The sequence below is a fragment of the Canis lupus genome, chromosome 10 (assembly GCF_048164855.1).
Source record: "Canis lupus baileyi chromosome 10, mCanLup2.hap1, whole genome shotgun sequence".
NCBI classification, from domain to species: domain Eukaryota; kingdom Metazoa; phylum Chordata; class Mammalia; order Carnivora; family Canidae; genus Canis; species Canis lupus.
In genome coordinates this window covers 69176304-69191945 of record NC_132847.1, presented here as the reverse complement: position 1 = coordinate 69191945, position 15642 = coordinate 69176304, and the positions used below count along the sequence as shown (strand labels likewise).

Sequence of the window (15642 nt, the reverse complement as noted above, 5' to 3'; positions counted from 1 at the left end):
GGCTCAGTGGGTTAAGCATTTGACTCGGTTTCGGCTCAGGTCATGGGATCGAGCCCCCAGTTGGGCTCCACACTGAGTGTGGTGCTGGAGATTCCCCTCTTCCCATTTCACTCTGCCCCTCCCTTACATCCCTTCCCACCATCCCCCCCACCCCGGCCATCACCTGTGCACATGCACACTCTCAAAGAGAAAAAACACATGTACACAAACATGTTGGTGAGGATGTGGAGAAAATGGAATCCTTTCGCACCGTTAGGAGTGCAAAGTGGTGCAGTCACTGGAAAATTGTGTGGAGTTTCCTTAAAAGTAGAACTACTCTATGATCCAGTAATCCCACTACGGGGTATATACCCAAAGAATACAAAGACACTGAATCAAAAGGGATATAATGTGCCCCTATGTTTATTGCAACATTATTTACAACAGCCAAGATGTGGAAACAGCCCACAATTCTTACAATCAGGTGTAGACACAATGAAAAGCATACTGGGTCCGCCCAAAGGGCCCCGTACACAAGACCACATTGGTTTCCCTTCCAGCTGTGACCTTGAAACCCCATCCAGGCATCCTTTCCTGCCCATGACCAAGTAGGATGGGGACGCCGGTGCCTGTAGCCAACAGAGCCACCATCCTGCTCCCACCCACGGCTCCATAGCATACATGGCTTTTTCCTTAAAGTGGCCAGTGGGAGGGATCCACGGGGAAAACTGAAGGGGAGACACCAGCTCTTACCAGTAAGCGAAGCCCATGTGCTCCGTTTCCAGCAGCCCATCAACTGCTCATAGCATCTCCCACTGGAAGGGTGAGCAACCACCCAAAGGACTACTGGGGCTTCGTGTTTACATCCTACCTCCCACCACACAGTCCCATTCACAAGTAGAACACGGAGAGACTCTTCACCCACCAGCAGAAGGCGACAGCACCTGCCACCAAGTCCCAGGATATTTGCTTCTCCTACCCCCTAACCCAGCCTACAAGGGATCAGTCCTTGCTTTCCCAGAAAAGCTAGGTCTTAGCATCCCACTCTCCTTACCAAAACTGTCAAGGACAGTGGGAGGTCTGGAGACTTTACCTTACTTGCCAGTGAACAAGTAGACCTGCCACATTCCACGTGCTCCCCAGCAGGAGCTTCAGTTGCGTGGGTCCCCTTTGCCCCCCGAGTCCCCTGGCAGCCATGTGGAACAGGCTTAGGCTGGACACAGAGTGGCTGTTGCAGCTGGAGAACCCTAATCCTAGGAAACCCCACTAATTTAAAGGGGCTAAAGAGAGGTCTGATTTTAGCCACCTATCAGAATAGCATTTCCTCAAGAGTATTCGGGAGGGATCTTAGTTTTCAGGGCCTTTAAAGTGAAGATCCTGGCAAGATGAGGGTCTTTGCCAGTAAAGGGACCACAGTCTACCTTTCCCCACTGTTCTCCCCTCCCACATCTTGCTGTAATCTCAAACGCCAACCTTCGAGTTGGTCCAGCTAAAACCCAGAGCCCTTTTTGTTTTCTACCAGCTTTGTGGTAGGGTTCTGAAAGATGGCCTCCTTGTGCAGGAAATTCCAGGTTTTCTTTGAGGGTTTGGTGCCTTGGCTTGCTCAGTGCTGTGGGTGGAACCTGTGGAAGCAAGTGTACATCACGAGCGAGGTAACAGACCTTCCCCTTTCCCAGGGGAGGTTCTCCTTCCCCAGCCTCCAGTGGGAAGAGCCAAGGGACCTACCTTGTCTTGGCAATTGCTCCTTCCCCCCTCCCTCCCAAATGAGGGGTTCTTTCGGTCTTCAGGGTCCTGGTCCCCACTAAATTTCCTCAAAGTCCAGGATCGAGGCCCTTAGAGTCTGGGGTCTGTCAGGAATGTCTGCTGGTTTGGTGGGAGAGCAGAGGAAACGAGGTCACACGGGCCTGGTATCTTGACTGGCAGAGAAGGGTTGAGGGGGAGGTTGTGCAAAAGCAGCTCCCTCTTCCAGGTTCTCATTGAAGTCTAGACTCAGGCCTCAGTTTCCCCACATTGGTCTTGAGAAGCTCTCCGAGGATTAAGGTTATCCTAAGAAATGAGGATTTGAAGCCAGTTGGGAGAGTGAAGGAGAAAAAAAACCAGATTTTTATCACCATAATTTAAGTGCCATCATCACTCCAAGAGGGTTTTTCCTGAGCAGGAAATGAAAATTGCATAAGCTATTGAAGGACTGAAGTTCGGTTACACCATGAAAGGACAGACCCACTACAAGCGTCAAGTCTCCCACCTGGGACTCTAAACTTGGTCTCTCAAAAGCACAGAAACCCCGCCGCCCTGGAAGCCAACAGGTGAAACCAAGTGCCAGGTATCAGTGGACAGTCACGCTTCATAGTTTCACACTTACCTGGAAAGCCCTTCCAAGCTGCTGGGCACGCAGATTCCCTCCAGCCATGTCCCCTTGGGTTCAGGGGCAAAGCCAGTTGTGTCTAGTCAAGCCTCCTGCTCCTTGGGAGTCTTCTCAAATGGGACAGGATTGGAAGCACCTGGAGTGACTTAGCCAAACCTTGAGGGTCAGCTCCATGTGTTTGACTTTATGCCCAAAGACCCTACAAATGGAAGGAGAACAGTTCTCAGTGGCAGGGGTTTCTGCTCCCAAGGGACACTGGGCAGTGACCCAAGACAGGGCTGTTATTACAACATGGAGCGGAATGCTACTGACATCTAGTGGGTAGAGACCGGAGACACTGCCAAGCGTCCTTAGTACACAGAACAGGCCCCACAGCAGAGTGATCCAGCCCCAATACCAGTGGTGCTGAGGAGAGACCATGAAAAAGGTAGGCGGATGGGTGTTTAAGGCACAGAACCCTCATCCAGACTCTTCATACAGGTGCGTAGAGTTTAAATAGCATCTCGTATTAGGCTTAAAGATGTAGATTAAAAAAAAAAAAAAACTTTGACACTCCAATTGCTGCCTCTAGCAGAAAACTGCCTTCCTGATTCAAAATAGAACTGGACACTTTTTTTTTTTTTTTTTTTTTAAGAACTTGACACTTTCCATTTGGGATTGTAGCTCTTTTGGATTATTAGCCCATGTTCTCAGGATTTCTCCCTTGTTTTTGATTACTCCCTGAAGAGGATTCCTGGGGGGCCTCAGTGGCATCTGGGCAACCATCATCAGGGCCCACTCGTGTGGACTCTCAGTGGGGTGCACCCCTGCTGGCCTCGGTTCGTCTGACCCACCCCCACTGGCTTCAGTGCTGAAGGCCTTGCCACCCCCTTGTCCTCTGGCTTCCGACGAAGTCACTGGTCTCTGCTCAGCTGTGCTTCCTAACAACGGGGGCCAGTCCAGGTGCAACCCTCCCTTACTGGAGGGTTGCCCTTCTGAAGCCGTGAGGAGGGGTCTCCTGCTCCCCAACACTCCAGAGCCCGGGGCTATGGGGGAGAAAGGGGGTCCACCAAGCTTCTCTCCGCCTTCCTGAGCCCTGTCACCAGCCCTGCTAGCTGGGGGCACTTTCCTAGCCCAGGATCATAGAGGTTACGGACAAGTCCCCTTGGTTCTCTGCACCCCACCTCTCCCACCAAAGCTTGTCTGGGGCTTCTGTTGGGACCCGACTCCTCAGCACCAGGGCGGGGGTGGGGGGTGGCAGCCCAAGGAAGAAGCTCCGGGTCACCCAGGAACACTCACCAACATAGAATGCGCGTAGAATGCTCTCCCAGTTCCCAGCCCAACTCAGGCCTGCCTTTGGGATTAGAAGCAGCTTTTCCCATGTCCTGTGTTAATAAAGCAACACGATCTGGACGAGGGCCCCTGGGAGGGTCCAGAGTCCAAAACAAGGGGTCATGCTTTGGCTTCCAATCTTTCTGAGCTCCATAATTGGAAGCCCCGAGGGCGGGGAAACAGCCGCTCATGCGTTTGTGATGTGGTGGCAAGAGGTAGAGGAGGAGAAGGACACAGATGGGGTGGGGACGCCACCTGCACCGCGCGCTGACACCCAGGGGTCCTGCTGCTGACCATGGCGAGCGGTTGTGTTAGGAGCCTGGAGAGCTTCATACTCTTCTGAGAAAAGCCAGGAACCTGGAGACGTTCTCAAAACATCTTGATTTTAAGTAAGGCCAAGCTCCTGCGGCCCAAGTGAGCCACGTGTGCAGGCCCGCTCTGTCCTGTGCGCTGCAGGGCGGCCCAGCGCCAGGCTGATCCCACCCAGGTGCGTGCAGAGGAGAGCAGGGCTGCTGAGCTTCCAGACGCCGTGATGAAGCTCACCCATCGGGAGTCGGGAATCTCGCTGCCAGCGGCCTGGAGCCCATACCCCCCGCTGCTTGACTCCCGGGCTCCCAAGGCCCAGGCTCCTGTGCTTAAGTACCTGCCTCCGGATGCGCCCTGCCTGGCGCCTTGACTACAGGCTACAGGTGCAGCAACTGACCCCGGCTGTGTGGACCCCAGGTGCGGACCCCTGAGTGTGGCTGATTGGCTCAGGAGCCTTCTAGGAGCCAGTCTCCGAGGCAGAGGGATTCTGCTTCTCTCTGTAGGGTACAGGTGCACCTGGGCTTAAATTGGAAGTATCTTCTGCATGAAAAAGTTCTGTTTTTTTTTTTTTTTTCATTTTAAAGGAAAATATGTCCCATTCATATGTTAAGCCTTTGGCTGCATATATATGAGTCCTTGAAAAATAGTGTGTTTTGCATGAATTAAAACTTTATGTCAATGGTGCCTGTCATGCTGTGCTTTTCCTTCTGCAAGTGCTTTTTCCCATTCATATCCCTGGCTGTAAAACTGGAATAAATAGAAATGGGTAAAGTCATCATCATACTGGAATTTTCCTTTATATATCCTGGTAAAATACACGTAACATGAAGTTTACCACTGCAGCTATTTTCAAGTGTACCATTTAGTGGTATTAAATACAGTTCGCGATGTTGTACAGTCATCACCGCTATCCATCTGCAGGTGCTTTTCAGCTGACAATACTAAAACTCTGTGTCCATCAGTATAGACTATTTTAACTCAGAAAATTACAGATTAAATAACGAAATACAAGGATATTTTTATATAAGGAAAATTTAAATAATCACTACTCCTAATCCAAGCATAGTAGAGAGAGAGAACTATGAAAATAGCATATATTCACTATTCTGGGGGTACAAATACCTGTGGTCATGTTTTAGACCACAAAGAAATGATTCATTAATTCTGTGATTATAGAATATTAAGAAACTGAAAACTTTGATTTAATCTTTTTAAAAAAACTTTCTAAGCTCTAGGTGTTAAGTCACAGTAGTATTAAATGGGAAACCTTGAGACATTGTAGCCTTGTCCATACAAGTATTTTGACAATTAGGAGTTCAGGAAGACTTCCAGGGAGACTTCCTGGTGCTTAACACGTCCTATACACATCCTGCTCAGAGATGACTGTCCCCATAAATGACAGGGCTCAGGAGGGGGGTGTTGAAAGCCTGCTTATCCAAATGTCTGTAAGCTAGAACCAACTGCAGACTTCCTGCTCCTCATGGGATGCGACCTTTCTGTTCATCAATGGGACTAATTGTTTAAAGGAATGCAGTCTGTTCAGTTGAACTAATCAAGCATTAACCAAAAAACAGGTGAATCACTAAATAGGCAGTGGAGAAAAAACAAAACAGAAAATTCATATATGTAGCCAAGGACAAAAGGGAATTTCATATAAAAATAAGAAAATATATCCAGGAACTGGGGAAGGGTAGACTTTTAATAAAGGAGGTTGCCTTGACTGATGCGGCCCATGAGAAAAGAGAACACTAGGATAAGCTCCAAATGGATCAGAGAGCTATATGTAAGTGGAGAAAACCAGAAGAACTAGAAACAATAAAGGAAAATATTGATAAAATTGATTGCACCAAAAAAAATCAGAAAACTTTTGCATGACAAAATATGCGATATGAAAAGCCAAACCCGACAAACTGAGAAAAAATGTTGGCAGTATATCACAGATTGTGAATATCCCTAATGCTCTTAGAAGCTTTTAAAACTCGGGGCACCTGGGTGGCTCAGGGGTTGAGCATCTGCCTTTGGCTCAGGGCGTGATTCCGGGGTCCTGGGATCCCTGGGACTCCCCGCAGGGAGCCTGCTTCTCCCTCTGCCTGTGTCTCTGCCTCTCTCTGTGTGTCTCATGAATAAATAAATAAAATGTTAAAAAAGAGAAACTTTTAAAATTCGAAAAGAAAATTTGAAAACAGGGTAGGGGAAAATGGGGAAGAAGTAGGAAGATCACAGAAGAATAAATGCAAATGACCTTTAAATATGAAGAAATGCTCACTCAGAGGAGAAATGCAAGTGAAAACTATCCCGAGATACAACTTCTTACCCATCCAATTGGCAAAAACTCCCCAGTGTGACAATCTGCTGTGCTGGTGAGGCAGGGGGCAGACAGGTGCTCCCAAAAACCATCAGTGGTGGTCGGGGAAGGGGGGGCACTTTCCCTGGAGAGTCACATGAACTGGCCAGCAGGATCACAGCTCCACCTGTTGCAAACATCAGAAAAAGAAGCAGATGTTCTTTGTCTTTGAAGTCGAAACAAGCAGTAGAAAACGTTTGACATTTTTCTTTTCTCATCTCCTGTAAGTCACTGGAGATAAAGTATCTAGGTCTTCTCACTTATTTTTCCTGGACTTTTTTGGAGTCACTTACCGATGGATTACAGAGCACTGCGTCAAGATGACAAAGAGAGCCCCAAATCCACTAGAGTATGGGAAGGTGGTCAAGAATATTTGTCAATGACGGGCACTGAGGGGGGCACTTGATGGGATGAGCACTGGGTGTTATTCTATATGTTGGCAAATTGAACACCAATAAAAAATAAATTTATAAAAAAAAAGAATATTTGTCAATGAGAATATTTTTCAAGTGACCCCAAACCGGTCACTTGCTCCTTCCAGAATGAAAGGTGTTACAGTGGCGACATCTAGTGGCCACCATCTTAACCAAATGACTAAATGAAGCATCACCAATAGTGGTACAGAATCTGAGATGTTGTGTCTCTTTTGTGATGCAATATGAAGTAAACTGCATTGCCTGCGACAAATTCTTGCCAGAAAATGTTTAACTTGATGTTAATCAAGCCTTCAGCCCTAGTTCCCAGCAATAGGTTACAAGAACAGGTTAGTAAGCGCTACGGGGAAACAAAATTCCAGAAGGTAGAGTATTAAAAACAAAAACAAAAACAAAAACCTGGCCAGTTCTCTTAAAAAAGTCAATATCATGGGGGAGAGGGTGTGTGTGTGCAGAAATCAAAGATGTAGGAAAAAATAGTAGGAGGAGAGCTCCCATGATACTAGTGATCATGGATTTGTTACTCGAAGTTTCTGATAATGGCTCACTATAGCCAATACGGTTGCATTTTTTGGTAGATGAGGTGAAGAACTGCGTGGTGCCTACATCTGACAAAATCCCAGAAAGCTCCAGGACATTACCCATGAGTTTGGAGTTGAAAGAAACTTTTCTAAACTATCAATTATAAAATTATCGTCACATCAAAAAGTGATCAGAGCGTGTGCAACCAACCTCAAGGAGGAAAAAAAGTATTACAGAGATGTGTCAGGGAGTTAATTAATACAAATACTTTACTTTTCTGCATTTTGTGATGTTCGAGGTATATTTTAGCTTTGTAAAATTCGTGATTCATTGTGATTTATTTTCTCACTCTCAGTGAGTACTCATTTTGGTGTCTAATTTTGCTTGAGTAATTTTGAATTTTGTTAAGAAGGTCCCTCGAATTATATAAGGTTCAGGCCCCACAAAACTTTGATCTGAATGTGATGTTCAATAGGGTGCGCTCTCTCTCTCTCTCTCGCTCTCTCTCTGAGCCTGGAGAGTGAGGAGGTCTGGTGGGGAAGGGGCAGTAAGGATGCTAGAGAAGTGAACAGAGGGTAAGCCACAACAGGTGGCTAATGGGGCTTTTCTCTGGCAGGAAACAGGGAGCCAAGAAGAGCCTCAGGCAAGGGAGTGGTGTGATCAGAACTTCCCTGAGGCCTGTAGAGGAAGCTTTGGGACCGGGGAGACCTAGGGCCACCTCACCCAAGAGTCCAGGTGAGAAAGGGTGACGACAGATTTTCAACAGCTGGGGATCCAGCCACATGCTGCACTTTGCCGGAATTTCAAGAGAGACCGTGGCAAGAAGGTTGCTTAAAACCTGCTAAATATTCCCCCTTAAAATGTTTATTTAGGTACATACTTGGATCTTTCTGTCCCCGTTAGATATCTCCGTAGAAACAATTCATTATATGATCCCTCGTATAATCAGTTTAATCAATTTAATCAGTTTGCTAACAGTTTTTCAAACTGGTGTGTACACATCGGAGTTCACTTCACTTAGAAGCAATATTCTAAGGGTGCCTTCACTCAAGCATCAGACCACGTTTTGGGGTGACCCAGCACACAACCTTAAAAAAAAAAAAAAAAGCGCTCACAGCACAGCTTGGAAATCAAGTTAGAGCACCACGTGTACGTGCGTTTCACCCAGGGGCCCAGTGTTGCTGCTGCTGCTACCACGGTCAACCTGGGCTGACTCCCCATTTTATTTAAACACAAAACAAAACAAAAAACTACCTAGTGCTATTGACTTGAAATGCCTTTTTGTTCTGAGATTTCCCCAAGTTTCCACTAAGCCATTTCCAATGGACACAGATACTCATTCCCTCTCTTTTTTCTTTAAGTAAGTCTCACACCCAACCTGGGGCCTGAACTCACAGCCCTGAGGTCAAGAGTCACACGTTCTCCCCACTGAGCCCGCCAGGCGCCCCGAGAAGCAGCTGCTCTCAATAGCATCTCTCCCCTCCATCTACTGAACGAGCCTCCACCGGCAGCGGCTGTTTGGGGGGGCACTCGGGGTACAGATTATAAAACAACTGCTTTGAGAGGATTATCGGTTACACAGTAGTGTTGTGCGATACTTGGATTCAGCAGCTAAATGCGTCTCTGGCCTTTATTTCTCAAATGCCAGGATCTTTAAAGGTTTTGATTAGACGTGAGCAAACGAGAAGGATAAGGAACCCTTGCACAGAAAAACCAAACGCGAGGCCTTTGCTGTGGATTCTCGGATCATGTTTTTAAATCAAGACTTTCATACTCATTAGCCTGTTATAATACGAATAGAGACACTGTTCTGTTTCAAATACCGGGTTGGAGAGTGAGCACTTGTATTGAACAGAATTATTCATGGTGCACAAGGAATACATGGTGAGATGCTGAATTGTTTGTTTGAGATGCTGAATTATATGCCATTTTAACCAGGTGGACAACATCTAGACTGATCAAAACTCTGGGGGATCTGTACATGGCCTTATACGGAGGGGGGGAGCTCGAATGTGAATCAACATGCGTTCTCTGCATACCGCCCCGCCACCGCCCCCAAATTAAGTGGGTCATTCTCGTGGGACGGTGTCCGAAGCTGAAAGCAGACAATGCTTGCAGGACGCCCCTGGCTCATCGGGCTGAGCCCGCTGGCCTGAGATGTGCAAGGCATGTGAGAGGCCGGGGGTGGCTGCAGGCCCAGGAAGACAAGATCGGAACTTCATGCAAGGAGCCAGAGGCAGTGCCGTGTCTCTAACCCTCTCCTGTTTGTACACGGTGTCCTCATCGATAAGGGAGCACTTCATAAAACACACCTTTATACACCAGGGGTTACGTTAGGCCACAAACAGTCTTAAGTCTGAAATTAGAATGTCCGCTTCAATATATTTGCCAACATTTTGATGTTCATTGCAAGGACAGGTCTTACCTCTCTCCCCAGCTCTGGCCAACTGCAGACTCAGCCAAGTGCCTTTCTCTCTTTTTTCCTCCTGCAGATCCCTAAGAGCGCCTCCCGGCCTCTGTGAGGCTGGGGTGCACGGAGGGAGAAGTGAGAAGCTTGGCTGATCCTACATAAGATAGCTTTGGGGTCTCCGGGCTTGGCAGGAGGTTAGAGCTGACCCTTCCTGGTGCGGGTTCCCCCGAGAGGTTGACCTGGATACCACCCCATGCTGTAGCCAGTGCTCCTTTGACCTGCTTCTTCCTGTCTATACCTCATCCCCCAAGCTGTCCCCACCCAGCATCTTCCTATAATAGGTCCCAGAATCTTCCCTGGAAGGCCATCCTCTTGGGCAGGGTTCTCATTAATCCTGGCCTATATTTTCTGCAACCATTTCTGAGAACCTGTGGGCTTTGCCCTGCCAACGCAACTACTTGGCCAGCGCACGCTCCACTGTGCCCCATGGCCACTTTGGCTTTTTCAGCTATGAGTCAGAAACTGGTTCTGTGGGTCCCCGAGAGCAGAGAGCAAGTGTTCAGATCCATCAGATGGACCCTCTTCCATCCCTGAAGGAGACCTTTGCCCTCAGTTACTGAGAGGTGATTGCTAAGCCCTTAGAATATCCCACCTGATAGGGGTGCTTTTGTGTCTTAGGAGCCTTGGGCCACACCGGATAGTCTAACGGTGCAATTTATGATGGGGGTTTTGGGCCACACAGCATCAGCTCGACCTCCAGAGGGGCTGGAGACGGAAGGTCGGCCATACAGGCTCCCGACCACATCTGCACGATGAAGCTCTAATAAAAACTCTGAGCACCAAGGCTCAGGTGAGCTGCTCTGGTTGGCAATGCTCCATGCATATTGTCACACCTTAGTGCCACCCGTGGCTCCACTGGGAGAGGACAAGTGCAGGCTCTGCCCTATTTCCCTTGGATGATTGTAATCTGTATCCTTCTGCTGTAATAAAGTATAACTGTGAGGATAGCAGCTTTCATTGGATTCTGGAAGTCTTATGAGTTAGCCAACCTGCGAGTCATCTTGGGAACTCCCCAAACTCATCATCTGTGTCAAAAGTGAGGGTCTTGCAGGTGGTCTCCCTTACACCGCAAATTTCTTGCACAGGCAGCTGTTCCAAAGGGTTTTTTGAATAATGGAAAAAAATGAAGGAATTTATAAATAGCCGCAGAGGGGATCCCTGGGTGGCGCAGCGGTTTGGCGCCTGCCTTTGGCCCAGGGCGCGATCCTGGAGACCCGGGATCGAATCCCACATCGGGCTTCCGGTGCATGGAGCCTGCTTCTCCCTCTGCCTGTGTCTCTGCCTCTCTCTCTCTCTGTGACTATCATAAATAAAGAAAAATTAAAAAAAAAATTAAAAAAAATAAATACCCGCAGAGGAAGCCATGCCACTTACCTCAGGGTAGTGTTTTCTCAAATACGGCATGATAAAGTTTGGTGTTCACATGACTTGCATGACAAAATTAGACTTCTTAATGCTGTGGGTTTTCTTCCAAAGTACACTTGGACTTTTCTGGTCACATCTTAAATATAATTCAATTGCCACACTACTTCAAAATCCAAATGCCAAGCAGTTTTCTGCCTGAAGAGGGGAATAAGAGCAACGTTAGAAAACTCTACAGGAAAAAAAAAAAGAAAAAAGAAAAAAAAAGAAAACTCTACAGGGACCCCTGGGTGGCTCAGTAGTTGAGCGTCTGTCTTCGGCTCAGGTCATGACCCCGGGGTCCTGGGTTCGAGTCCTGCATCGGGCTCCCCTTGAGGAGCCTGCTTCTCCCTCTGCCTGTGTCTCTGCCTCTCTGTGTATGTTTCTCATGAATAAATAAAATACAATCTTAAAAAAGAATAGAAAACTCTTTACAGACCACAGGCAGGCTTTGAGGCTGGCCTGGAAGGGAGGTGTACCTTCCTCCAAAGCTACTCCAGTGTGGACACCCAGGGGGCAGCTGGCCACAGGAAAGGCAAACCCTCCATCCGCGCTTGGCAAACACTTCACAGTCAGGAACGACCACTCCAAAAAATCTCGGGAGCATAAAACTGCTGCCCGTGGACAAAACGAGGTCCCCTGTCAGGGTGAGACCATGTTATTTGTGACCTCAGAGAAGGATCAAGCCTAGAGATGTAACTTTGAGGGCTTCCTCCCTGCTCTCCTTCCTTTGGGGATGAAAGGAAAGGTCCTCTCTGTCTCCTTTAGCACCTTGGACCTCAGGGACAGGTTACTTGCCACAGACATTTCAGGGCTGCCATGTCCTCCCACCATGTGTCCAAGAGTGAACAGCTGTGAGGCAGTAGCCATAGGATCATATGAGAGAACAGAGCGTTCGTTCGTATGGTGAGGAGGCCCAGACATGGAGCAAAGAGCATCGTATTCCTGATGCCTATCAGCTTCGAGATGGTCTATCTGAGTTCTTCCAGGAGGCAATCCTGGCCTCAGAAATCACATTATCCAAGACCTAGGATCACAGCCCTTTCAACTCTCAGGTCCCCAGTTGAGTGATATGCTTTTGATCAGATCTCCTCAGGCAATGCAATATTTTACTTCCGATTCCCATACTCTTTCCAAGAATTCTCACTTCAGTCCCAGAAGTTTAAAGTCATCTTCCACCTTCAAACTTCCCAGTGTGTCCTTTCCTCATTCTTGTATTGGGTGCTGCCTTCTAGCCCTTGAAGTTCTAGAGAACACCGGCTTGCACCTCCTCCTACAGTCTGCAGAAGTCCAAAGCTTCCTCAACATTCCCTACAAGTCCCCAGGCGGGTATGTCCTCAAATCCACTCGGCTTCCGGCCTCCTTGTATTTCTCTGCTCAGCTGCTTCTCCATTTTTCACAGAATTCCCATGTTCACAAACAATTTTAAATATTTTTGGTTTCCTCCAAAATGTGGAGCAAGTTCAGTGATGGAAGCCACCTCACCCTGACCTTGAACACATCACCATTCTCAAAAATATCCTTTAAATTACCAACTACACAAAAGGCCCCCATCTCATCCTACCATCTCTCTCCATCCTTTCTTCTCCAACTTGTCCCAACGCGTTTCATTCTTTCTTGCAACAGAGCAATTTAATCATCCTGAGTCTCATTCTCCACCAATCAAGACATTTTCCTAAACAAAGTTCTCTCCCTGAAAAGAATCCTGTGTAGGCAATTAAAGTGTTTTTAAATTAATTTTATAAGGAACACTTTGGGCACTACTGGGTTCAATCGACCAATCAATGATTATCCCTGCAGATCATTCATTCATGGAAATGGACACTGTTTTATACTGGGCTCCGTGCTGGGTTCCCTGGAGACAGACTCTGAGACAGTAGTAGAAGGTTTGTCGAGGAGTGTACTTAGAAGTACCCCCATGAGGAAATCATGAAGGCAGGGTTGGGCAGAAGCAGTGGGATTGCAACTGATACCATAGCTCTGGAGCTGTGTTTCCCGGGAATGATGTGGAAATTGGGGGGAGAACAGTGCATTGTGCCAAGTGCAATCACCAGGGAGACACACTGTGTGGGCCGGCAGTGTCTGATATTTCCAGCAGCTGGGGAGTAGGTGCATTGGCCCTGAAGAGGGGATCTGAGTAAATTCTATGCTATCCACCCGGCTCACCTCCTCAAGTCTCAGATGCATCTAGGAATGTCTCCTCCATAATTCTGGTTGGCTTGGTTTGCTGGGAAACTTAAAAGAGAAGGGCTGGCGGGACAAACTACAGACCCCTCCACTGCCACAGCTAAACTGAGGGCATAAATGACCCTCATCACCCCATCTCCACCTCCCATTACACGTTCCCCTCACCACCCCTGCTGGTCTGCATGACTTACCCGGTGAGGTGACCCAGACCACCATCCCTAAGGTATCTGTGCCTAAATCGACTACTTCTTTCTTGGGTTATGGCTACTGCCCTTGACCATTTACTATTAAAACTGGGTATGGGAGGGACATGTGGGTGGCGCAGTGGTTGAGCATCTGCCTTTGGCTTGGGCTGTAATCCTGGGATCCTGGGATCGAGTCCCACGTTGAGCTCCCTACGGGGAGCCTGCTTCTCCCTCTGCCTATGTCTGTGTCTCTCATGAATAAAACACAACAAAATCCCAACAACAACAACAAAAACACTGGGTAGGGAACACCAAGAGGCCCTCCATGGATCTTTTGAGCACCAAACACATTCTTCCCTGCCCCACTGAGTAGTAGCAGCCCTAATTACTCCTGAATTTCCTTTTTTGCCTGGTGTTCTCTTGACACATGGGGCTGGAAGTGCCTAACCAAGCATCATAGCTTAAAGTTCAATGGAATTTTTCCTATGTTCCCTGATGGAAGTGGACCCTTGCTGAGCTGCAGAGCTAAAGCTACAGGCATGGGAAACACAAATTCCCTCAAGAGGGTCCCTTGGAGTGGTGGCACATGGGGCCATTTCTATTTCCATCTTTTAGTTTCCAGACCCATGTATTCTGCTTTCTAGGGACAGGGAATAGCACCATATAACGGTCGTTGATTTAGGGTGTGGATATGGTATCTCATCCTTATAGGGTGTTAACTCTAAATTGAGATCTTGGCTGGTCTTATTAAGGCTGTTCTGCTCTATCACCTAGGTGCTGAAAAATATGATAGAATTAGTGGATCCCATGACCATGCACCAACAACCATGCTTCTTTTGCTGTAAAGTGGGACTCTTAGCTTTGATCCCTTGCTAATAATATCAAACGGCCTATAAGGTCTCAGATAGTGGTGCTGGCTGAGACCCCACGTCAGGGAAGATAAACCCACATAAAGAATATGTATTGATCCTGGTCAAGGTGATAGCTGCCCCTTCTAGTGTGCAAGGGACACATTGCTGTCAAGTTGTCATCAAATTAGTTCCCTGGAGGTTAATGCTCTATCAGCTGCTTGGGGTTGGTCTCTGGTGCTGACAGGCTGGACTTTCTACAGAAGCAACATTCCTACCCTGGAATTCTTTGATGGTCAGCGATAGCTCCCAGAGATTTTCCACTGGGAGGACTCCCTCACTGCTTTCTTGTAGTACCACACCTGGGAAAGGCACCAGTGCAGCAGCAGACCTTTGGCTTGCATGGAGATATTAAATCAACACACTTGTGAACCAAGCGCAACTTTCTTTCCCCCTCCATCAACTGTCATAAGAAATCCCTCATGCAGCTGGTGCTGAGAGAGGCACCGGATGAGGTGGGATCTGGGCCACCTGCTCGTGAAGCTTGCTCATGCCCTCTGGCTTACTTACGCCCTATCCCAATGCGCCACTTCCATCTTGTGACAAATTGCTCTGGGCCCACCCAAACTTACAGTTCGCTAGTCTGAAAGAAAATAGCTCATGATGGATGGTTCTGGTTGTGTGATCATCTGATGTCTCTTGATCAGATGCCCCATCTATACCAGGGCCTAATAAGACACCAGAAACTGCTTTCTGGATGGTGTATAGTTCTCTGCTATAGGGGGCGTAGCCTTTCTCCAGTAAGTACAATATTCACTACTATTCTCCTTCATGGCATTTGGAATTTGGGGAGTTTAATTGTATTTCTCTCTCCGGCCTGGGTTACATTTTAACCCCAGAAGTCAGAAGTATTCTTCCTTTTCTTTCTTGCTTTCTTTCTTTTTTCTTTCTTTGTCTTTCTTTCTTTTTCTTTCTTTCTTTCTTTCTTTCTTTCTTTCTTTCTTTCTTTCTTTCTTTCTTTCTTTCTTTCTTTCTTCTTTCTCTTCTTTTTTGTCATTGATAGATAGTTGGTCATTGCGTATTTTATGCTCACAGTTACTTTACCACTACTATTCCACCTCTAAGCTTCTCCTCACTAGTCAATACAGCCAAATTGCCCTCCCCTGTAGTTAGGAATTTTCACCAGAATGTCTTTGGCCCTCCTGTGGACTTGAGGGCTGTGCGTTAAGTACGTTCTGTAAATTCCCCTCCAGGCGGAATGGTAGAGAGCATTCCTTAAATATATGTTAT

The 15642-nt window shown here is 47.4% G+C and overlaps 1 long non-coding RNA gene across 1 annotated transcript; it reads right to left on the bottom strand.

Annotated features, from left to right (window-relative positions):
- Nucleotides 1-376: 376 nt before the first annotated feature.
- Nucleotides 377-12808, bottom strand: LOC140641890 (uncharacterized). Its single transcript, XR_012038490.1, has 7 exons — nucleotides 12697-12808; nucleotides 11106-11291; nucleotides 6276-6432; nucleotides 3623-4708; nucleotides 2342-2543; nucleotides 1705-2025; nucleotides 377-1601 (listed from the first exon to the last, which is right to left on the bottom strand). It is a non-coding gene; the product is annotated as an uncharacterized lncRNA (long non-coding RNA).
- Between the last annotated feature and the right edge of the window lie 2834 nt (nucleotides 12809-15642).